Source organism: Thermobia domestica, chromosome 1 (assembly GCF_964235325.1).
Source record: "Thermobia domestica chromosome 1, izTheDome1.hap1.1, whole genome shotgun sequence".
Lineage (NCBI taxonomy): Eukaryota > Metazoa > Arthropoda > Insecta > Zygentoma > Lepismatidae > Thermobia > Thermobia domestica.
This window is the reverse complement of record NC_137454.1, coordinates 350620016-350645690: the sequence shown is the minus strand read 5'-3', so window position 1 is coordinate 350645690 and position 25675 is coordinate 350620016. Positions and strand designations below refer to the sequence as shown.

The 25675-nt window shown below is 33.7% G+C and overlaps 1 protein-coding gene across 2 annotated transcripts in view; it reads left to right on the top strand.

Annotated features, from left to right (window-relative positions):
• The window catches only part of LOC145664048 (uncharacterized), a 141611-nt gene that overhangs the window by 86407 nt on the left and 29529 nt on the right, over positions 1 to 25675 (top strand). The gene's annotated exons all lie outside the window — the stretch shown is intronic.

The window sequence follows — 25675 nt, the reverse complement described above, 5'->3', positions numbered from 1 at the left end:
ACGTTGCTGTAATAAAAAGTTTGTTGTAAAAATTTTTTCTAGCTTTCCTTGTAAGGTTTCTTTATTATTATTATTATTATTATTATTATTATTATTATTATTATTATTATTATTATTATTATTATTATTATTATTATTATTATTATTATTAGTAGTAGTAGTAGTAGTAGTAGTAGGATCATGTTAATGGACTTTATGAAATTAACTGAAGAATATGTCTGTACATATGTACTTACCATCTATCTCTCCTTGAAAGGCTCTGTACCCTTACGCCTAGTTGGAAATAAGTAAAAGAAATGTGAATTTACTTTGGTCAATTTAGTCCTTGTTTTCCACCCAAAAGTATTAAAATGTTACCTACATATATTTGTTACAATATGGCTCTCTAATTCAAGGTAGGTAACCAAAATTCTTTTGAACAAGACAGTACATGCGTTCGTTACTCTAGATAATAACTCTCGAATTATTTTTTAATACGTAGCTAGCATGACTGAGTCGGTCGAGTTCGTTAATAAAACCTATATGCTAACATCTCAATGGTTACGGTTACTATGATTATTGCCACGTTCCTAGCACTGGAATGGGCTGAGAAAAGGTACCAAATTAAAACATATATATAAAACGAGGAACAAATTAATCATCTCCGGGTGTTCATGTGTAAATAATTCGTTATTATAAAATATTAAAATATAAATTATTCCACCTTATTCTCGCTTATTTCACGACTGAAGGAGGACAATAGACTGTAAGAAGAATATAACCCTAACAGCACAACTACATAGCAGGCATATGCCTATCACGTCCCCTCAGGTACATGGAAATGTGTCCAGTATGTCTTATGTACTTCTGAGAGAGAAAACATATGGATGGTAAGTCAGAGCTTATGTCCGCCCCTAGGCACATGCCTGGCATGTACTTGAGGAACGTGCCTAGTTTGTTTTAGGTATGTTCCCCATGCCGTAAGCGTTAATGAACCTCAAAATTACTCCCCCAAAATATGTTAAATCGCCTATATGCGTTATGTGTTTACATTAAGGTGAGTCTAAAAAACACTTTAAACAAGTAAAAAATATACTCGAGGCTGGGCGCAAACCACCCATCTTTTTATTACTAACCGCCTGCTCTTACGACTCGGCAACGGAGACGATGACAAGAACTTCGGCTGTAGAGGGATAAATTGAGGTCGTTTGAATTTGGCTAATCAGAGTGCTCCTTTAACCGCGTATATTCGACGATAACAGTTTGTGATGAGATAAAATCTGGTCGCCATGTAATTTTATACAAAATTACGAGTGTCTATTTTCTTTATTTCATGGTTCTTGCATATTCACTTTCAAATGATCGGCCACAATTGATATCTAATAAAGTTGATGCGTTTGTTGCTTCTAGTACACAATCGCTTAGAAAAAGAAGCAACAAATGCATCAAATGCGGGAGATGAATTTAAAACACATAAATTACGCATGCGTAGCATACCTTGTGCTGCTAAGGTATCTGAAACAGCATGTAATTAAAGAACGTACCTAGAACATGACATATATATGTCCAAAATGACGACATAAAAACGAATGACTGTTAGAGTACGAAACTGAGCCAGGTATATAAATGCTATATCTGTGGTACATAATTGCAAATATCAATTAGTTGTACCGAATACCTAAAACTGTAGATAAATGAAGTACATACTAGGCACATAAATATCATACTTAGCAATAAGACAATAATATAATACTATACATATATAAAATTACATAATACATATAGGTGTTTTTAAGAGTCCAACACACAGTATGAAAAAATGAAATCTTTAAGTTTTACGTCCCACGGTTATGCCGGTTAGGCTAAAGGAGACGGTGATAATGAGAGATGAGTGAAATGGTGGAATGAAGAAAGTGGGAGGAAACGGGAGAACCCCGAGAAAACCCACGAGCACGGTGTTTGTCCACCACAAAGTTCACTTGGCGGGGGCTGGGATCGAACCCGAGACCCCAAGCACCAGAGGTGAACGCTCTACCACTGAGCCACCGCGCCCCCCCTAACACACAGTATGAATAACGTGATATGTAGGAAAAGTCTTTCTGACACTTTTGAGAATGTGACAAGTATTTGTTAAATGGTGCTGAATTGGGTAGATTGTACCAACATTTTCAAAAAAGGGACTGCAAATGACAGCGTAGTACCAACGGAAAGATGAATAACATAAAGGACCGAATTTGGTACAATTGTACAAAGTGTAGCAACACTGATTAATATCCCAGCTGCTAGAAGTTACATATGCCGTTAGGTGGCAGCGATATCCTCGATCGTTTGACATCTACCGGACGAAATTCAAACTTCTACCGCGCGACATTCTTATTATTAACAATCAAGGTTTATTATTGCTGAAAGTGTATTCTATAAAGTTTTAGGAATTGTACTGTCGAAATCGGTTTTTGAAAAAGCGAAAACCGGTTTCAGAAAAAGTGAAATTTCATAGAACAGAAATGTCGGTTTTAAACACTGAAAGCCGCATTTGCGGTTTAGGTTTTGAAAACCGCGTTTGCGGTTTCCCGTTTCAGAAAACCGCTTTCCTCAAAAACCGCAAATGTCACAAAAAATCGACAGCACTACTCAGTTCCCAGATGGAGGGAAATTTCCCTCGGGTTACGGAAAAAATGCTTAAAATTTGCAGGAGGGAAGGAAGATATTTTTTCTTAAAATGTCTTAAAGTGTAGGGAAATTCTTCTTGAGTATACTTTTGCAATCGGCAGAATAAAAATATAAGTTGCAATTTCTCACAAAGAGGCAATTCTATCGTTATTGGGAAGTAACAAAATACAGAATAAAACATGATTGGTGGCTCCTTCACGTATAAACTATTGCAGGTGTCCGGTACTTGCGATAAGATACCAGTCAACACATGTAAAACCAAAACATTCACATTTATCGGAGTGGCAACAAATCAATAATAAAATTGTGTATTGCGATCTAGAGTTTCTTTCTTTCTTTCTTTTTTTTTTTTAAAGAAAGGGAGATGGTGCTTTTTGTTAACAAAAGAAAAAGTGGCAGTACTATTTTTTAAAAACAAAGAGAAAGAGTATTAATACTATTATTATTATTTAAAAAGGTACCTATTGATTACAAACTTCAAAGATTCGATTACGTTAGTGTTAAGACTACTTAATGCCTGTTGATTCTACTGTAAAGTGTAGTGCTTTGTGTGTGAGTGTTTTTTTATTAAAGGGAGGGAGAGAGAGAGATCATATTTTTAAGGACAACGTTATTTGAAACTTTGCTTAGAATTGTAGTAGTTATTGAAATAATAATAATAATAATAATAATAATAATAATAATAATAATAATAATAATAATAGATTTAGGCGTAGGGAATTCTTCTGTAAAAAATAATTTCTGATGCTAGAAAAGGGACATTTAATGCGAATCATCTGGTAACACTGCTTCGGCTTTCTTTGTTACTGTTCAAAACGTAATAGTTGGGCAGCCAGGGTGGATTTTCGGCTCAGTTGGAGCCAGGATATGCAACTTGAGTTGAATATTGTATTGCCCATGGGAAGTTTAAAAAATGAATGTTGCCCTCGTGGGAAGAGCAGCTGTTCCAAAATGGCCGCCTAAATCCAAGATGGTTGTCATCAAATACCCGCATTGACATTTCCCTACATAACAACGAAACGGTGATAGATAGTAAGGCTTTCCTTTTTGTGAAAATGTTGAATGGCCGATGGGAGGTTCAAAAATAAATATTGACCATCTGGGAAGAACAGTTGCTCCAAGATGTCCCCCAAATCAAAGAAGGCAGCCATCAAACAGCCATGGTTACTCATTATCGCTCTTTAACGCTGATAAAAAGGCATGGAATTGTCTTTTACTTCCTTTTGAAATATTCAAAATTCAGTTTTAATATTTCAGTAAATTAATTCTTTTTCCGTATGCAAAAGTTTATCTTATTCTATTTCTTAGATGTGAGGCAGTTTTTTGTTGTGTTACATTTTAATTGGTAAAGTTATGGGGTAAATGTGGTAATGTAACTTGCTAAATCATTTTGGTTTTTAATTATAACTATTCCAGTTATATATTTTATTTTATAAAGTCAGTCAATGAAAACGTTTGCACTTTGAAATTTATAGAATGTAACATTTAGTAACAATAACAGATCTGAAACTGCAAATACAATTTCAATCTGAAACTGTAAAATCATACAAAGAAACACATTTTCCTGATGAAAATGATGGAAAACCTCATGCATCATCACCACTGTTAATTGCCATGTTATCACACTGAACTTTACATAAATCTGTGGAAAGTAAACTAGCTTAGAAACAGCAGTAAGTATCTTTGGTACAATTTTACAGTCGCAACAAATGAATTGTAGTATTTCATCTGGCGCTGTTTTACATCCTAGCCACTGTATTCGCAGGGTGTTGTCGTTACTCAGACTCCATCCATGACCTTGGATGGTGGGATTATAGGTTTTGGAACCAGAGCGTTTGTCTAGATGCCACATTGATAGTTAGCTCGAGCAATGTGAAGTTGAAGGGATGATTGACAGGGTGTAAGATTTTCTAAGTTTATTTCTCCACCCTTTGCACAATACAATTCATATCTTAACGAATTCACATTTACAATTTTTTTCACATAATTCGCACACTAGTGACTCAATAGAAGTTGTTAGCTCTTCAACTATGACCCAGCTTCTTCCCATATTCTTACATGCAATAGTGTGTCCTTTTGATTTAAGGACCAACTTAAGGATGGAAACTTTTCCTTTTCCGGAGAATGCTGAAACTGTGTTACATCCTGAAAGTGAATGCACTCCAGGCAAAGCGGAAAGAAAATCATTCACAGCCATGTCTGCACCGATTGATTTCTTGAATTTGTCCACAATGGTTTGAAATTCAATTATCTGAGGGTTTTCTCCTTTCTTTAAGTAAAAAAAAATCCCTGTTTCTGTATGGTAAGATTGTAAAACAAAGCAATTACAAATACGTCTGTCTCATCGCTGTGGATCAAAAATGATGGCTGAGAAACGTCGGCAACATGCAACAACATTTTAGTGTCAGCCTTTTCATGTGTGCAGAACAACTCCGGAACAGAATGGGAGTCATTGGAAGTGATGCAGATGCATTCTTCACCACGGGTTACGAAGAGTATTCTTCCACTGAGTTGTTTCCTTTAAGTCTCCTCCAATTCCTTTGTAAGAAAGGTGACCAATGCCATTTTGTTTTCTGAGCATTGAAGGAACTGTCTCCGTGACCACACAACGTAAGACGGTAGGATAGCACGGAACTGTAACGAGGCTGGCTATGACTGTGCTCTTTTCTGTCGTTCAGTCTTTTACGGTAGGCCAAGTATAAACACCATAAACAACATCTATTCGTTTGGAATGGAATCTAGTAATGGTATCGAATATCTTCTGAGCGAGTACATCAAATGTTTCACCAGATCTAGGTGTGTATCTCTGAATAACAACCATTCCATCGAAGACTTATCCAAATCAGGTAACGCTGCCTCGGTTTTTCGGAATTTCCGAGTACTTAGAATCATAGGGGATAGTTAAAGGTCGAGGCCTATTCTCTGCCTGGAATAATAGTCTGGAATATTTGTTGCGATTATAGCAGTTGGCAAGGAACGATAATGTCTTTATTGTCGGTTCGATCACTTCCTCTGATTCTTCACTTTGCTAATTCGAAAACAAAAGAGTCGGCTAACTTACTCTGGTCAACAATGGCATTGACACGATGTGAAGTACCAGCACCTGTATGAGTACTCTCGTTCATGTCAATGTTGTCTGCAACCATAACTGCTATCCCATCCCAGGACACATGTGACTTCTTACGAATTGATTCGGGAATAACAACCGACATTTGATCTTGTTTGGAGATAATGTTGAGCGCGTGTGCAGTTTCAAGTTCTTCAATGAGATCGTAGCTAATCCCATGACCATGCTGATTAATAATATTTATGACTTCTTTGTTATTGACTAGTGATTTAATTACAAATGGGTAAAGGACACTTTTAGGCGGTTTTACAGCTGCGTCTGTAGCACAGAAAACAATATCTTGCGCTAGTGATGTTGCTCGGCGAAGAATACGAGCATTAAGATCATTACTAGAACTTCGACTCAGAAGAAAGTGTAAGAATGACAACAGTGTCTCTGGCACATATGTCGTAACTTCATTGAGTTTTAGATCTTCAGTTTTTTTGGAGGGGGGGGGATTGCTGTATGGATGAAACGTTTTTGAATATGTATTTCGGCAGTAACTTTACTATGGTTTGCAGTTTGACATCATCCTCACTTAGGCCTTCAAATCTCTCCTGCTCTTTTCTTAATTTATAATTCCCACGGATGACATATTCGATTTCTAGCGTGACGGGAGAGATCACAGTTTTTCTTTTTTCGATATCGATGAACATAAACTCAGGAAATTAGTTTAAAATGTGACGTACAAGATTCTTTTTAAGGGAGGGTCTGAAATCCAGTTCGTGACTTCTGAATTCTTTCAGCAGGATCTCATGTAATACTTCAAGATGAACTGTTTTCGGATTCTCAATGGGGTTTCGGATTCTCACAGAAACAGTACATTTTTCCATTGCCTGCACTTCAATACTTTCAATTTCACTTTTCTGTGCGATTTCAGATTCGATGGCGGGCTCAAGAATTCTGGTAACATTTCTATAATAGGAGCTCTGGTATTTACCTTCACATGAGGTCTTTAATATATAACTTGCGTCGGGGTAACAGGAGTTTTTTTCTTTTATATGCCTCATTGCTGCTACCTTCATGTTTTCACTTGCTCTGGTTACTTCACAATTATTTAACCTCTTTTGATTGTTCAATCCTTTTGCAGGTTTTTTTTTTTTTTTTTTTTTTTTTACGGAATATGCACTCAGGTGGTAATATATCAGATGCTGTAGATGACGAAGCACCAGCACTGGACAATGTTGCTCGGATGCATGGTTTATGTAGATCCGCCGTTGGTACATCAGATGAAGCTACTGACTTCTTAATTTTTTCAAACTTCTGCTTATGAATGAATCTTTGGTAACATTGTCGGTGATAAACAATGAGTTTGTTAGCAACGTCTATTAAGTAGTCTCAAGGATTATGCTGTGGTTTCGTATCTTTGCAGCGTTGCGTAAAGTTTCCCAGGAAGATGAAGAACGCATTTGTCTTACTGATCTTCCTCCTTCTCCACATATGATACAGGTGTCACTCATTTCATCTAATATACTATATATATATATAAAAAGAAAACCCAAATATACGTACGTTCAATATGGAGGTATATGCACTTACATTACAAGTGATTTCACACTCATTACTTATGATACGTATGAAAGAGATTGCGCCATATTTTTAATGCTCGTTAATATAATAAAAGGATGTGTTTACAAGAATCACGAGTATCATTAAGAATTATGTTGTTTATTTGATGTTGTCAAACCATGGTTGCTTTATGGAGGCCATCATGGATTTAAGATGCCATCTTGGACCAACTGCTCTTCCAAGAAGAGCAACACTCATCTTTGAACTTCCTATGAGCCATTCAACATCTTCAAAAAGAAGGGAAACCTTCCTATTCATCACCGTTTAATTGTTATGTAGGGAAATGTGAATGCTGCTGTTTGATGGCATCCATTTTGGATTTGGGCAAGCATCTTGGAACAGCTGCTCTTCCCAGATGAAGAACGTTATTTTTGAACTTTCTATAAGCTATTCAACATCTTCACAACCTTCCTATCCGTCACCGTTTCATTCATATGTAGGGTACTGAGAATGCGGCTGCTTCAAGGCGACCATCTTGAATTTGGGCGGCCATCTTGGAACAGCTGTTCTTTCCAGACGGGCAACTTTCATTTTTGTACTTCCCATGGACCATATAATATTCACTCGAAGTTGCATTTCCTGCCCTCAACTGAGCCGAAAAAACGAAAATAGAGCTCTCGCTGCTGGACTATAACACTCAACCATTAACATAGCCTTATCCTCACACCTTAGTAACACGATATTGTTCTTTGAGAGTGAAAACTTGTATCAGATTTTATCAACACAATGTTTTCCAGTGCAATAGACAGCCTGCTGCTTCTGTACACAATTTCATATATATTTTATTTCTGCTGAGGAAATGTAGGGTTAACATTCAGAAAAAAATAGAAAATAGAACAAGGACGAGGTTTACGATGTATTTTCTTGAACTAACCATTAACTTTCATTTTAGCACAAACGTTTCACAAAGGCTAATGAACCAAACTATAAATTTATAAACAAGGCTCGAAAGCCAGGCACACGATGGAACGTGTATTGTACTTAGGTATATTAACAGATTTGTCGAATTTGCAGACTGCAGTCCATTGTCACTTCTACCGTCGTAAACTAGATTTATCACGCGAGCCTCATTCTGTTCAGTGCCTTACATGGGATTCTGGTACTGGTATTACCGTCAATTTAGGCAATTGGTACCATATCCCCGTTGAGATGTCAACAACAAGTTTGTAATACACTGATTCATACAAATATAAAACATCTCAGTCTAAGTGGATGAGATTTCAAATTGAATTTAATGACTTGCATGTGTACTGATCTCAAAAAGGGATATATCTCATTTTCTATTTAGCTGTGACTTGTACAACCAACGAACTATCCCTTTTACACAGTGCTGCACATATTGTTATAATAGTCTTGGAGCAAATAAAAAAATTAAAACACACACATAAACCAATACAATTGTCTCAAATGACAGATGCTTTCACAATTATTAAAAGGTGTTATTAAAAACAGTAAACATTGTTTCTGCTTTGAAAAAGACAAACATGGTTTCACTTATAAAACCGCAAACACGGTTTCGGGCGGCTTTCGCTTTTGAAAACCGCTTTTGTGTTTTTTCGGTTTTCATAAAAATTCGACAGCACTATTTAGGAAGCCGTGGTAGCGTTAACTGAAGGTATCTACTTCCCAATTTGGTACCCCGGGTTCGGACCCTAGATGGGAACGGAACGTTTTTTTCCGGCTTACCTTCTTTCCAATGGGATTCTAAAGTTAACTCGGTTTCTGATATGATTCACCAATGAAAAACCTGTTGAAAAAAGACAACTGTATTACAACATCGTGTACACTTTGTAAAGTAGGTATGTCATCAGTCAAGAAAGGTTGGAAACCTGTATGCCGTGAACTCCACACACATAATTCTTAGTCCTCCGTGACCTGTCCCCATGTAAGGCAACTTTGCCTTTGTATGAGGTAATTAGTTTGAACCAATTACCTTCATTTAGAAATCGAAATTGTGATTTGGGAAATATAGGAAACCTTGTAGAAATCTCTATGTCCATGTATTGACTAGTATCAGGACTATAATAATAGGTAACCCATAAATAGAACCTCGCCTGAATTCAACATCCCAATAATACATGCCGTTTCCTTTGTTACTCCTGCACTGTAACCGGGAGTGAAAGATTTAACCACTTACGGTTTTAATTTTACAACTCCCGCAGGCCAAGAAAAAATACCCGCCACCGCAATGAACTTTTCCGCTCCAATATCTTAAGAGGCCTCATCCCGGTGAAAATAAAATACCGCTAATTTTACGGTAATTATGTGATATCTTCAAATAGATAAAAAATAATAATTTAAATGTGGAACAAGAGCGCCCTAGGCAACATTATTTTGCGTGAAGTACCGTTATCACAAGTCAACTAGTGGCTTTCCGTTTTCAGTCGTTTAGAAACGCGAAAATAAATGCCGATTTTCAAAATAGCTCGAAATGGAAAGCAGATAAGTAAGTCGTGATAACGGTATTTCATGTAAAATTATATTGTCTAGGGCGCTCTTGTTCCACATTTCCATTATCTTTTATCTATTTGAAGATATCACAAAATTGCTGTAAAATTAGCGGTATTTTAATTTCGCCGTGATGAGGACTCTTAAACGAGTCATGTTGTGCGGCAGTTATGAATGAAACAATTAACGAAATATGAAGAATATTACAAAACGTTTTTGGAAATCTTCCTCTGAAGGAAACTTATACCTAAAAAATAAACCACTTCCTCTTGTGATCATTTTGGATCAAAATATCCAACATATCTCAATCAAAAATGTTCTTGTACGCCTTATACCTGGAGAACTATATATAGTGTAGCCAAACTCAATCACATAACTCGGTATGACGTGCTTATTTCACAGAAAGTACGAAAATTACATTTAGGGGACGTTCAAAAATTTCGTGTCGAATTTAGAGAACAAAGAGTATAATCTGATGAGCCTCAATCTAAGAATCGTGGTGTAACGTTACAGGATCTGTTCATAAACAGGATCTGTAGTGTAGTGTCAAATATTCAGAAGAATCTAAGTTGGTCACGATTGTTCTCAACAGCAAAGTGAAAACATTATTATTATATTTCATTAATTAATGATAAATAGGTATTTCCTTCGGCCAATGTTTTTCCAAATTTTAATGTGCTAGTAGTATAAGGTTCTTAAGTGAAATCAATAATATGTACAAATGATAAAGAATCTTTCAAAAATACTTAAAATGCAACGTATTACGAGAAATATTTGCAGTCATGTAAATGCCTCTATATATTGAACTTCGCCAGTTGATCGTGTTTGTTGAATCCGTGCAGTCAAATATAAGCGCTCTAAACTCTTAGAATTGTACATAATTGATTTCACATAATTGATTGATGAACAAAAGTAATTGATTTCATAACATAATAATATGCTATAAGTAATGTTCGCTAAACTTATGCTTTTTGATGGTGATGGATAAATTATAAAATCTGTTGGTACTAACCTGAGACTAAATGATACAGATCTAGCGCCAGTATTGACACATAATTTTCATACCTGTAACAAATCAAAGAAATGGATGGTACAGACGAAAATGTATGATATAATGCCATCAGTATAAGCAACGAAGCATAAAAAATTGTCAGAAAATAGATAACCTAGTATTACATGGTTTAATGCAGTCATCATACACTACGAATCTAGCACCCTTAAGAGTCAATGTTTTCGCTTCCTTTGAATTCACTGAATAATGTTAATTATTTTCAAACATCACATTATATACAATATTTTCATATCAACTCTATTCTTCAGATGTCTCTCCCTACAACAAGTATTTGTTTCTCTCCATCTCTAACATGTCTACATAAGAAAACGTTTCATGTTGTTTAGATATATAAAATATTGTCTTCATCGTTTCATAAAGTTCAAAGTTACTTTCCTATAAGTTCTAATCGATGTGTCAACACTAACGAAGTGTATTTCTAATTGTATCTTAATAATGTTTAGTTTATAGTAGTTTACCATATTAACTAACTAAGTCTATGGTATGTAAAATCCCCAAAGCTCAGTGCCGTGTTCACACACAAAAAATAATCTCTCTGTCTTTCTGTCGATTTGTGTCCTGAGCCAGATTCAGTTTATACTTTGTATTCCTATTTCTATGGGATCCATCTTAATGTAGTCCTCCCACCTGCTCCCTGGTCTTCCTAATGGTAATTTTCAAATTAAATTTTCGTTAGAACTTTGAAAAGCGTTCGTACTTTCTTCCATTCTGAGTACATTATCTGACAACCTGAGTCACCTAGCTTAGCAATCCTAAAGATGTTTAGTAAACAATATAAATTCGGCAGTTCATCATTATGAAATTTCCGCCCTTTCCCATTTCCCATTCGTCTTGCATTCAAATATTCGTCTTAGAATCTTGTTCTCAAATACTTTCAGTCTATGTTCATGCCTTTGTTTCGCAACCATAGAAAACAATAATAATGATTTCCAAAATATATATTTTAAACTACAAATTCCTCTTAAAACTTCACGACAACATGTTCTGAACCAAATAGTATCACGAATTCCCTAGTTTTAGTCTACATTTAATTTCCCCATGAATATGCTTTTCGTCTGTTAATATTGACAAATAATAATTGAACTATCCCTTTCTCGAATCTATTATCATAATTTACAGTATTTCAATCCCAACCGACTTCTATATATTTAGTTTTCACTACATTTACTTCTAGACCTATGTTCCTGCAGCATTTAATAAGTTCTCTGAATGTTTCTATTATATTCTTATAATCACATAATGCGGTTAGCAGATCAGTATGTATCATAACTTCATAAATACTCTTCAGCTTTAAGCTCTGTGTATTGTTTATAATTTTTCTTATAGCATACTCCAGAGTTCAATAATAATGGTAAGAACGCCACTCCTTGTTTCAATCCAATCTTCACGTAAAAGTTCGTTTAAAAAATACTTACAGTTGCATCATCATGTCGAAGCTAGTGTGTGTAGCATCATCATGTAGCTAATGTGTGTACCATTAAAAACATCATATCAGCAATATCTATATTAACTATGTACCAATATCTTCTGCCCGAAGTATGTTATGTCTGTTTAATCAATTTTAATTGCTTAAGTTAGTAGATAGTAGCACAATAAAATAATATCAGTTAGCTCTAGTGTACAAGGTCCTTAATTGAATATCATAGATAAAATATTTTGTGTTGAATATCATCATGTGAGTATAGTTTTCCATGAAAGATTAATTTCCTCGTGCATTCTCTTTCCTACGTTTCTTTCGTCAACAAGCACTTGCATTATTCATTCGTCTCTCTTAATCTAAAGAATATAGTCATGGACAATAAGTTAAAAGACTGCATTTTTGTTTAAGTTAATAGTAAAATGTCATATAGTTCCACTATCAAGCATGATAAAGTGTATAAAATCTAAAATTCTAACTAAATGAGTTTAAACAAATTTAAGACTACAGCTTTGTGATAAAAATGTACTGTATAAGCAATAATTCTATCCTGAATGTAATTGGTGTATATATGTTTATTCCCTGTTGTATTATGATAAAGTAAAACAAAATACGTATTCACACGAACTATGTGATCTTAAGTTTGTACCAATACCTTGTGAAGAAAATCAAAGTGAAAAGACATTACGTATGTATCAAACTCATGAAATCTAAACAGAAATGTCAAACGGACAAACACATACGATAAGAGATAGTTAATATTGCTCCAAAGAACACACATATAATTTATGTAATAATAAAATGCAAAATATTCAGTATAGCAAAATGATATATGCAATAAAAAACTGCTAATAATACTTCAATAAATGTTAGTTGTGCCTTTGCAAATAATTTCTGTTAATGTATATGCATGGTATATTTCTAATAGTAAAATGGAAAATAAATATCTGCATTCCACACAAAATGAATCATGTCTTCATGTTGTAAGTAACACATCCCTACATTTCGTTGTAGTATACAGAAATATCTACAAAATTTTTAACTTAATGTGTAAGTAGTAGCTTAACGTGTAAGAAAAATCATTTATCCTCTAATGCAATAATATAAATTAAAAATACAAGAACAAGCTTAGAACACCAAACAGGTTTTAGTGTCCTAGCACATAAAGCACAATTTGTTGAAATCATTTTATTCTTGCTACACAAAAAGATCTAAAAGCAATAGCAAAAGTGGTAATAATCATAAATATCTAATAAACAAAATGGTTGGCATCATTTTATCAAATTCATTAAAATGTTACAACACAGTTAAACATTTGTCACTATATTGATCAGATAGGATCAACAGATGTAACATAAATCATAGAAAAAATAAAACAAATCTCATAAAGGAAACAGTTCTGTGCCATTCTTAATGTTAATATACTCTCAAAACTGTAATGTAAAATGAATAAAGGCTATAGTTTTCTAATAAATGTTTAAGTCTTTTATGTGTTGAAACTATGAACAAATCCTACATTGTGTTGATACTTTTGATTAAAATACGTTTATCAGAATGTTTATAAAATAATCAAAACATTCACCCATTCATGAATATTTTCTTGGCAGGATTTCAAACCTTCAGATCAATTAATACTGTAAATATCCATAATCTATATTATAACCAGATCATCATGTAATTCGTCAGTACTGAAAACTGTCTTTAATTTTGTGTGTGATCAATCTGAAATAAAAATTCTTGATGTCCCTATTAAACAGAGATACATAAAGAATTTTCATAAGTAAAAATATCAAGATATTTCTCATCCATCGTATTCTCCTGATATATCTCCACATCATGAACTCGAGTCTCATCAATATAGTATTATCAGTTACTTGTAAATAATCCTTATGATTCATAAAACTACCTATATTTGAAAAAAAACTTCTGCCTATAAATATATTGTTCTTCAGTACAAGAAAATTACTCCATATTCCTAAAAGTTATCCATAATGTTATGCTTACTAATATAAAAATATAAAATTCACAGTGTGTTTGTCCAACTCTTCGTCATAAACTCGTGAATCAAACTAATACTTATTCAATATATAAGCTACAAATATATAATTTCAATTGACCTTCGTTTGTACAATTATATTTATTTACTTATTTATTAAATATTCAAAATAATTAGTCTTTTAGTAAGAAAGCAAAACGTCTTAGTCTGTCATTCAAGAATCTAATAATTTAAATACGATGTAGTACATGGAAATGGAGTATACTGAGTCATTTTAAAGGATACTTACGGTTTAATAAACGAATATTTGAAGTAAAACAATTCTATCTGACATTCAAGCATTTAATAATTCATATAAGTCAATAGTTGTCGGTAGTTGCGCTGTCTCCTATCAAACATGGGTAATCTTGGTATTATACTAATCAAATATCAATCCTTAAATGTAAACCTGATATATCTTATAATAAAAAGGAAACAATTCAATCTGACTTTCACACATTTTAATAATTCAAATAAGTTAGTACATGTCGCTAGTTGTATTGCCTTTAAACATATAGGTGTCAGTATTGTACTAATCAAAATATCCAACTTTAATGTAAAGAAAATACATCTTATGATAAAAAGAACAAATCAGTCTGACATTCACGTATTTAATACTTCAAATAAGATAATAGATGTCACTAGTTGCGCTGCCTCATATCTAACATAAATAAATGACTAGTGGAGTAATCAAAAAGCCTATCCATAAATGAAAACCAAATTTATCTTATTATAAAAGCAACAATTTGGTTTGACATTCACGCATTTTAATAATTCAAATAAGTTAATAGATGTAGCTACTTGTATTGCCTTCTATCTAACATGATTAGATTTCAATATTGTACCAATCAAAATACCAATCCTAAAAAGAAAATCGCATATCGCATAAATATCGCATTATAAAGCAAACAAATCAGTCTGACATTCACGCAATTTAATAATTCAAATAAGTCAATAGTTGTCACTAGTTGCGCTGTCGCCTAACATGAATAAGTAACTAATGCAGTAACAAAAGCGTCTCCATAAATGTAAACAATATATATCTTATTATAAAAACAAAACATATCCGTCTGTCAATCATACTTAAAATACCCTTAAACATAATAATATTTGTCACTAGTTGTGCTGGCCCAGCTATCCATTAAAATAAATGTTGGTAATGTATTCTTCAGCTAGCATTACATAACATTCAACCCATTTATATTATAAAAACAAAACATATCAGTCTGTCAGTTATGTTGTATTAATTCAAATATGATAATATTTGTCACTAGGTGCGTTGCATTGTATCTATTCTAAATAGATGTCAATATTCCAACAACCATTATTCAATTCGTGATATTCTAAACCATTTAGTTCTTATTATAAAACCAACATATAACAATACATCCCTCAAAATCATAATAATTCATAATCATAGCATTACTTAGTAAAACCTATAATTCCAAGCACTTAATAAGCCCCTGCCTTATATTATCGCTGATATCAACTCAAAAATTAAAAACTCTCTCCAAATAGGTCATAACATTGCTCATAGTTAACTGTGTTACTTGATGCCAACCAAGCAAATCTAAATGCTATTAATAAGTATGCCCTTTATAGATGATTAAAGGAATCAGTATCATCAAGTATTTATAAAATAATATACTTCTATCTGTTAATTGCAATATAAATAAAGTTATATAAACAGCATATCTCCAATTCTGTATAACAGTTTAATTATTGTACAAATCAATTGTCCTTGCTCTTAAAACTTGGTAACCTTCTGCTTCTTAAAAGAAAAGTAGTATATTCAAACCTGCAAGCTATAGTCTGAATTTGTGTTCCTGGTAAGTCATAGTAAAAGTATTACTTATCAATACTTCATACTTAATATTGTGTGATATTTCAAATATAAAATAAATTCTAATTGTACTGTAATATTTACAATCAAATAGTCGAAACAACCTAAGTTATCCTAAAATATATGTAACACAGTTACAAATAAGGTATTAAATCAGTAAAGGTATCATAACATATAATTAAAGTTCTAGTCAATATAGTAAGCAAATATTTATCATTGCTGAATTCAAGCATAGTTCCCTTTCTTCAATCTTACTTCAAATATATTTAGCAGTTCTGATAAAATATTTCTAATAAGGTATAAGAACAAATTAATTTGTAGTTGTTCCTGGTATTGTTACATTAATATAATGCAGTAAGCAGCTTCCAAGTTTGAATAGCGTGTATATAATTCGATAAGTTGTAATCATCATCTATATGTAAGCTACATAGTGTCAAACAAAGTTATATTTTGCAATCTGAATCTTAATACAGACAGGTTTCCATAAATTAATCTTCCTACAAACCAGATAAGCATATATCTATAATCCCAACAATAAATTATCAATCATTTTCACAATCATACAGTAATATCGTGTACTTAATCTGTATCTCTATACCAAAATTAATATCCTAAACAACCTACTTCAGCAAAATACATGCTGTAGGCAACCAAATCTTCATATAGTGGTTCTGTAGGATAATCTTCTATCACATATATATACAAGCTATGTCAAATTCTAATATTATCGTGCATTGTAAATTTAAATATATCTACACTGTACCAAATATAAGAGTGCTGTATACATGTATCACATGTCAATGTGCGGATCTCTGATTCATAACTGCAGTTACAGTTATGTCAAATACTCTGTCAATAACGATATATTCTAGCCTTAGATATTATCAATTCACAAATATTCCGTGAAAAAATACGGTAAACAACGAAGACATGTAACATAAAGTTTCGAGACAAAAATAATTTTGACCTATCATGATTCTGTCAGTGATTTAAATGTATATAAAACGAGTCAAATAAAACCATATGAAATAAAATATTGTTGGGCAGCATAGAAAATAAATAATCAATTAGCACATCCAAGTGTTAACCAAGATGATTGTGGATCAAACCCATTTAACGGTACAAGTCTAAATATCCTCAGTATATTTACTTCAAAATGTAATAATGCAGTCATCAACAAGCTTAAACTAAAAACCTCACTATAAAAGGCTTCAACTAAGATCTTCGCCTAAATCAATAGTCTTAGTACCAAAATCATTCTAACTCCTACTTCTCTCGATATATTTCGCAACACTACCACATAAGAAACTAAGATTCAGCCCTGCAATTAACAGCTATTTCCCATTGAATTCACTTCAAACAAAGGAATATCCTATGTAGGTATATTCTATGTAGGTAGAATAGAAGGTATATTCTTACTCATAGAAGAACACACTGCGTAATTGGTAGCGCCAATACTCTTGGTTCAATTCTGGACCATGTATGTTCGTAATGGACAAACACCATGGATGGGAATTTTCTCAGGGTTCTCTTTTTTTTCCCAATGACTTCATTCCACTATCTCATAATTCTCATCATCACTGTCTCCTTCAGCCTAGCAAGGCATAATCGTAGAACGATAACCAAGAAGTCTTTGGCTGTATCTCTGGGGTATAAAATTCTTAGTTCAATTCCTGACGAGACTATCAAAAATTGGGTATTTCTATAATCATATTTTTATTAAGTAACCAAATATTCATTTCGTCTACAAGGACAATAATTATCATGCAATATACGTTTATTCCCTTCAAACGCGGCAACAAGATTTTCTAATAATCACAAATATAAATTTCCCACTATAAAGAAAAGAATTTTAATTTCAGAGCATAATCCAAAGAAGTTCAATGTAAATCAAACCGCTAATGTTAATTTCATGCAAACAAAACAATTTGAAACTAGTGTAAGTTGTAGTTAAATTAGTCCTGTACATGGTAAATATAGTTTAATTAATAAAATTCACTCTTAACATAATCCATAATGTAGCCATTATTTTGAATACAAGCTGTATTAAATTAGTCATAAAATCATTAAATTCAAGTCGTATACCTTAAATGTGTACGCATTAACATGGTAAATAAAAAATGCAGCACCCTTCCTATATTAAATAGAAAAGAATAAGTACCTAACAAAACAAAAACAGTTTATCTTTTAAAAAGTCCGCCCTCCAAAATAACTAAAATACAATTTCTGTTTCAAATATATTCATCCTATGTATAAAATGTCTATTCTTATACGTACGCAATATTAGATCAATACAGCACGGCACTAGGTTAGTAAACAACTCTTCCACACATTTTCAAATTGTTCAATGTTACCGATTACATAACTGTTAGGATACACTCACAGTAAACATTAAAATATAAATAACATAATCAAAAGTAAATTAAGGTCATATTGTCTCCGCAAATAGTAATAAAAATTAACTGTATTATACATATAAATTAGTTGTAACATGTAATTTCACATTAAATAACAGGACATACAATAAAAACGATCGCATCTACATGTTAAGTACTGGTATTTTTATGTCCAGTTTAATATAGTAAAAACGCAATCACATATTTAGCTATAAATTCCTTTAACATACAAAAACTAACTCTCTCTCCCAGCCATATATATCATGACAGATACTACATATCATAACGGAGTAGTAATTCAAAGAGCCTAAGTTCCAATCCTATTTAAGTAAGATAATACATATTTTCATAATTCGAATAATAATAATAATAATAATAATAATATATCGAAATAATAGGATATTCTAATACAAACTGTATTAACAATGCAAAGTGCTGCGTATAAAGAACATAGTTCAAACATGTAAGAAGCAGCAAATATCGTACATTCAAATGCTGTTTCTGCAATCAGAGTCAAATAAGCTATGCTCCCGAAAAAATGCGACATACAAGCACCAGCATGCAACGTTAGCTTGTAAACAGACAGTTTCGGATAGTGTACGTGTAAGAGCCACGTATCATAGAAATATCCATATTGCAAATATGCATATAGTTTTCGTATTTTTAAAAACATTTCTTCAATAAATTAGTGCACAATATTTATACTTTTCATAAAATTACAATATCAGATTTATATATTCACGCAATTAATTATTATTTATTAAATTCAGGAATTATCTGAATCAAAATACTCACCCGAGGTTATAAGTATAACCTAAAACCGTAGTTTTCAAATACGGCAATGCAATATTTCTTCGCTTTTGGTTCGCGCAACAAGTTCTTCTACGTCATAAACAAGATTGCCAACATCAGTGAACCAGCGGGCGACAACAAAGAACCAGAAAAATAGGCAGCACCAGAATAGCGGGCATGCCATCAAAGGTAAGTGAAAAGGTATGTATTAACTTTCTCTTCCTACCTGAGCTAAAGTATAAAAGAGCCGATAATGGCATTACCGCTCGGCACAATGGGCGGTTATTCAAAGCGAGCGGTACTTATAAACGAAAAGGTTGCAACGGAAGCAAGACGATATTGGCGCCAGCGGAAACATCTTACACACATAATGAGGTAAGTAAAAAACAAACAGTCCTTCCTAATGCTTAGTAAAAAAATAAACAGGTCTTTCTAATGCCTGATAAAATATGAACAGGAGTTTCTATGGACTGTTAAAAAATGAACAGAGTTTTCTATGGACTATTAAAAAATGAACAGGGCTTTCTATGGACTGGTAAAAGAAATAAGCACGGCTTTCTGAGAAGGAATAAAAAACAAATCCACGCTTCTAAGGGATAGTAAAAAATCAATCCTGCTTTTTGAATGAAAATCCAGGCGAATTATGGGTAAAATCAGGTCATTACCGGTTCGCAAACAAGTAAAAAATCCCTCTAATGACATTAAAAGCATCGTAATCCTCTATATAGCTCTATAATTATTCCAAAGGATAAAAAAGTTTTCCAGACATAAGGGAACAATGCTACTCAAGTGTATCCAAGATCTCCATGATCATTGTAAAATCGTTTACGGATTGAATGGTGCGCATGGTATCTGATCTTTATTACTTTTAGTGTGAAACGTTCCACGTTTGAATTGTGCGAAAAGTAAACACGAACATCATTAAATCTTTGAAAAATTGTGCAAGTAGATACAAAAACTTCGTCACTTTTAGTGTAAAAACCTTTCGAGGTTTGAACTGTGCTAAAGAGAACATAGCTCCATGTAAAATTTAATTTATATCTTTCATGGTTTGAATTGTTCTCACAGTGTATCATAAGTTCATTACATTCAGCGTAGAATCTCTCAAGCTTTAAACTGTGCGTATACTATCATGTGTTGTTTTTATGTAAAACATATCAGGTTTTGATAGTGCACGCAGTGCACAAAAATTCATATATTTAGTTAAACTCTCTCAAAATTTGAATTGTGCACACAGAGTACCAAATGCGTGTTATTGAAGTATCATTTAAGTTTCATGTACATCTGTCTGTTGATCTTTCAAATGCAAGTGAATGTTTACTTCAAGCCACCAGATAACTGTTCAACCTTTTCCACCTTAAGACTAATTGCCTGAACCTGTGGTGCGGTTTTGTAAAAACAACTTATTTGAAAGCAAAACAACGTGATAGAAAAAAACATTTCCGCGCGAGGTTACCTTCTAGGATGATCTGCGAACCAGAAAAGTGCATCGGATTCGAACCTCAATGTGGTTCACGAGCTCACATAAATAACAGGCTCGCAGATGGAGTGGATCAATGGGTCGGTGGGTTAGTGGGTCAAGTTTTCTAAGTAGATCAGTGGGTTGTGGGTCAACAGCATGTGACCCACTGTGACCCACTGTGACCCACCACCCACCATGACCCACTGCGACCCACCGACTCAGTATGATCTATTGACCCTCTCTGCTCACTGCACTGTAGAAGGTATCTTCTGAAGACTAGTAAATTTGTCTTCGTTTTACTTTCAAGACCTTCATTTCCCTTCCTTTTCCACTTGTTTCTGTCTACTTACCTGAAGTGAGTGTATCTAACCAAGTGAAAAAAGAACTTCAGGCACTTTTGGATATTTATATTTTTAATTGTAATAATAGCAATAGGACCTATAGTACTACTTGGCTTTCGAGACCTGTGAGTTTTTAGAGGAGCTAACTACTGGAAAAAAATACAGTTTTCAATCACTGTAATGTATAAATTATTATATAAAATATCGAATGTAACTATGTATGTGTGATCATCACGGTCAAATTGCAAAGTCAAATGAAATTACTCTTGATAGTTAGACCTTAATCTAACCTGGGATGTTATATTGCTTTCATTATAATGCATAATATCCTAAGGATGTATGAAGATCCGAATTTTTGCGGGAAAAAAATCAGTATCTCTCAAGCCGTTAAACTTACGGAGCTGAAATTCAATGTATTAACTCTTTATTGAAAATAAACAGAATGTGTCCTAGCATTTTGTAAAATTCTCGTTTATAAGGGGGCAGGGGGCACTAGTACTGAGTTGGTTTGTACAAATGATCGAAAACGATCGATATTAGTTAAGAAAAAATGCAGAAACAAAAAATACAGTGTTTTGCTTCATATATACATTGCTTTCTACTATAATAATTGCTGAAGCTTATGTTTATTATATTGAGCGCTTACAGCACAGAGCAATCAACCCATAAAGTTGTGAGAAAAATAGGCATAAAATTTGTACTCTAAGCTTAATTACACGGAAATTTTAAGTTTGGACTGTACGCATAATTACTGTATGTGGAAAACTTTACACTTTTTCCTTTACGTTGGTCTACTTACCTTCATATGGGACTTCCAAATTTTATCCTTAATTCATCGTATTTGGCCCACGACAAACAGCAGTGTGGTAACTGAAGGGAAAGAAGTAGGGAAATTCCCAGGAGCCTCTGAACACTTCCCCGGAACCTCGTTCCCTTTTGTTTTCTAGAGGGGGAGAGATCTTGATAATGATATCAATCCTTCATGTGTAATTACAAAAATTATATTTATAAACAAATAAGAAATCATCAGTTTATCAGGCTTTAATTAATAATTTATGCACAAGGTTCCCTATCGAAGGTGTGGTAGATGAAGTTTCTGTTCTCCGTGAGTCGACATTGCCAACTCACATGGTCGATATGGAAAAGATGTTGCATGGTGATAGAGAGGTGTTACTTATTGCTGAGTATTTCAAAACTGACCGAGAAATGGCCCACCAGTAGACAAGCTCAAAGTAGACGAGCTAGTTATTTCTTGGCTGAAGAATGGACACCATTCCGCTGCGGATGATTTAGCTACAAAAAAGTTCTGGAGGCCAACCGAAATAAACCTATTTCAGTTTTGTTTTAAGATGGCAAATTACGAGTTATGGAAAATGTGTACTTGTATTACTAATGGCTTATTTGTGTTATTCAACTTTGTACCTATTTTTTAATAAGTCTCTTCTTTGCTTTTTTATAAACTAGAAGGTAAACTACTTTGAATAAATATTCATAGTAATTGCAATTATGAATAGTTGTAACATAAATTTAATTTGGTGTTTTAGTGATTACACAAACTACAATTAAGAGCATACTTTATGGAGATGCTCTCACATAGGGTACCCGAGCACCTTTATACACTATGAAAAACTGATCTTTCAAGTCTTTTGTGAGAAAAATACTCTGAACTGAGGAACCATAACCTTTTTCCATATTGTGTAGGGGTATTTTCCTGCGAATAGAAGTTTCTTTTGGAATGCGTTGAGAAATTAACACTTGCAAGAATATTCTCTTAGTACAAGTATATTTTAGGCACACACTAATTTCCACCCACCTTGAAGTGTTTCAATTTCCTCACTGACAAACACTTTACCAGTTTATATCATAAAGGTCAGATCCACTGTTATTCTAACAAAGTGGTGCTTGAGCGATTGACCGTAGAAATTCAAACTCCGATTAATGATTATTTCACAGTCTTGTTTTATTGTAAGTGTAAAGTCTTTAGTGAGTAGAGAAGAGGCCGCAGTGTCAGGGTTGATGACGATGGATTTTGGTGAATAAGAGTAGGTCACAGTGAATGAGAGTGGTTCATGGTGGGTGGTGGGTCAGAGAGGATCACGGTGGGTGGTAGGTCGTGGTGGGTTAGAGTGGGTCACAGTGGGTGATGAGTCAGTGTGTCATGGGTGATGGTGGGTGAGTGGGTCATGGTTCACGGTGACTGGTGAGTCAGTGAGTCGTGGGTCAAGTTTCCATTGACCCACGCCAACTCTGCACCCAAAACCAAGCAGCCTCTATGCAGTGGAAACATGCTGGTTCCCCAGTACCAAAAAATAAATAAATAAATAAAGTAACTCAATCTGCGAGGAAAGTGCTTGTGACAGTGTTCTGGGACACGTTTGGTCTGTTATTGGTGGTCTTTGCTGAACACGGGACCACTGTAAATGCTGCAGCCTATATTAAACTTTGGTCAAATTGCGTCATGCCCTTCGTGACAAATGCTGTAACATTAATGCTGAATGTTTTAGACTTCTTCATGCTCGTCCACACGTTGCTGCTCCTATCTGTGAAAAACTCCACAAACTTGGGTGGGAGGTTCGCAAGCATCCTCCGTACAGTCCGGACCTGGCACCGTCGGACTTTATCGATCCCATGAAGAATTTTCTGGCCGGACAACAATTTGCGACAGATGCGGAAGTGAAACCAGCTGTCCGCAGATGGTTATACTCCAACCAAATGAACTTCTACGAACAGGGCATTTTGAAACTGACACCACGTTGGGAGAAATGTCTTGAGAAATGTTGTGACTATGTAGAAAAATAGGCCAAAGATGTAAGTTCATTTTTGATTTGTTTGGTTTTGGCACATATTAAACTAAAAAAAAAATATTGTGCGTTACTTTCCGATCTGCCCTCGTATATAGTTAGGAAGGAGGATGTATACTTGGCTGGTCGCCCATTTTGAAAATCTAAATTTTAAACTATTTCAATAAATAGATAGAACACACGTACAGTGTTGAAAATAAGATTTTCGTTTCAACTAACCAGAGAAGAAATTGTGCAGGCATACCAATTTTGGGTAATGATGCAACATAAATCTTTGTAGAGTAGAACAAACCGTATTTATTGAATTGAGGAAAAAGTAAGTGGGACAATTTACATCATATATGCAATATGTCATATAGGCCCTACAATTAGAAATATGGACAATTTAAATAACATGTATATGATTGGTAACCTAAATACATGCAAACAAAATTCTAAGAAAAAAAGAAAAAGAAACCAGAAATACTTGACCTATGCGAATACTTTAATGGAATAATAATGAAAGTCTGGACATTATGAGTCCCGATAGAGTGACGTCAGGATCCAGAACATTTTCAATAGTGTTGAGATTGCTCGAAGTAAATCGGGATGAGTGGGAATCTTAATTCCAAATATTAATGTTGTAAACAAGTCTTTAATAACGCTGAATGAAGCATAATTTAAAGAAGATAATTCATAATTGTATTTTAAAACAAAATTATGCAGATTACTGTAATCACTAATCATGTAACTTCGTAACACTCAGTTGACTGTATCATTTACCAGGTTAATAACCTCAGGCTTTCCAATTTTCAAATAATTTTAGAATAACAGGAAGATTAAGGTTAACATATGTCTTTCAGTTCCATAGAAATCTAATGATTAAAAAAAAATGCATCTATATTCCCTCCTCTGGAACTTCAACATTGTTATTATCTCAGTTTTTGGGTGTTGGAATGTAGCCACTATATTCCTATTCTATATTTATATGCCCACTTAAAAAATCCTGTTTAAGCAAAGTTACCACATATCTCCTTTAAGATATAAAATCTAGATTTGCATTTAATTAACGCTTTTTGTGTTGATTACAGTTTTTTATTTGTCATAAAAGGGAAAGTGGTGTTGAAAAAAAAAAAAACAGTTTCAAATAATGCCTTTCTTCAACCAGCTAACCTTGAACTTTTTAATTTTTTTTTTTTTGCAAAAAATATTAACAAATATTTAAAAATGAGTAATCACTGCAGTTACATATCCAGAACAACATTGAAAGTGTAACAACCACTACCTCTTAGATATTTACACAGAAGCCATGGATAGCTGGATGGATAATCAGTGTCGGAAACGGTAAAATATGATTCTTTCTTTTCTTTATAGACGAAAAAATATAAGTTTACATTTAATAGTTTCATTTTTAAGAAGTGGACTTAGATTTTCATACAATTTTCTCATCCGAGTGTTCAACAAGGAGACAATTGTGTAAACAGAGGTAGTAAGCGAATGGATATCCAGTTTCTTTACCATTTGTTCGAGCGATGACCGCGGAAACTGTTGTGTGAATATTAGTATTGATTTTGTGGAGTTTAGAGCACCATCGCTCGATTTTTTTTTTTTTTTTTTTTTTTTTTTTGCAGCCGACATAACAGTCATATTGGTAAAGTCACTGGAAAATAATGCTATCCCAACCGTCCGATGCGTACAGTGCCAACCAAGATAATTTTTATGTGAAATGGTATTACTTACTTTGTGAAGTTTTGTCTGTAAATTT